This window comes from Aplysia californica, unplaced genomic scaffold (genome assembly GCF_000002075.1).
Source record: "Aplysia californica isolate F4 #8 unplaced genomic scaffold, AplCal3.0 scaffold00234, whole genome shotgun sequence".
NCBI classification, from domain to species: domain Eukaryota; kingdom Metazoa; phylum Mollusca; class Gastropoda; order Aplysiida; family Aplysiidae; genus Aplysia; species Aplysia californica.
The window spans coordinates 1,056,816-1,057,807 of NW_004797504.1; positions in this window are offsets into that span (position 1 = coordinate 1,056,816).

Here is a 992-nt window from a genome sequence, read left to right on the forward strand (position 1 = left end):
GCGCCCCCCCCCCCCCCCCCCCCGCAACCTCCCCTTTTTTTTTCGAAGTGACTATTTCTCAGAACGTTCGGGAAAATAAACTTGGACTCTATTTCTCCGAACGGTTTCCGTTCTCGAGATTTTTGTGTTATTTGTGGGATTTTGGCGTCATCTTTCATTCTACCATTCTGCGAAGACTGGGAAGAAGCATTTTTTGCATCGAATTCAATCAATTTCTAGAGCTAGAGATTTTTAAATGTCTGAATATTCAGATACTTCAGTTGTGGTAGGTGGGGGCAACGTTCCCGGACTATACTTCATTTGAAAATACCTTCAAAAGGTACTGCGAGAAAACAAGACTGATCGAACTTGGAATTTTATTTTAACCTATTTTACATTTAATTAAATTTTATAGTCACCCAGCAAAAACTAGATCTAAAATCCTTTCATGTAAAAAGAAAAATCCCTCTGCGCCCCGGCGCGTTCACACCTTACACGCATGCACACACACACACACACACACACACACACACACACACACACACGGGCCACTCCATTCGCAATTATCAACAAATCTCGAGAACGGAAACTGTCCGGAGAAATAAAGTTCAAGCTTATTTTCCCGAATGTTCAGAGAAATAGAGCCGGCCTTTTTTGGGGGGGCTGTTGGAGTCCCCCTGTAACTCCCCCCTTTTTTCTTTCTTCTAGGCAACATCCGGTTTTGTTTCTGATTGTGTACATGATATTTAATGTATAAAAATGCCTCTATGGCATGGAGTTAGGCCGGGACCACTTCTCCCGAAGAGTCCCAATTAATGAATTAAATTGAGATTCTTTTTTATAAATTAATCAACTCCTGCCTTTTCAAAATTGTCTGGTCTTAGATATTACATGATATGAGTCTTCATCATGAGCTTTCAGTCGAGTAGTGTGACAGTGTTTGTATCATGAGAAGGTGGAAGTCGCATGATGTTTTAATTGCAAATTTTGTAGGCGCATTGGCTGCATGATAA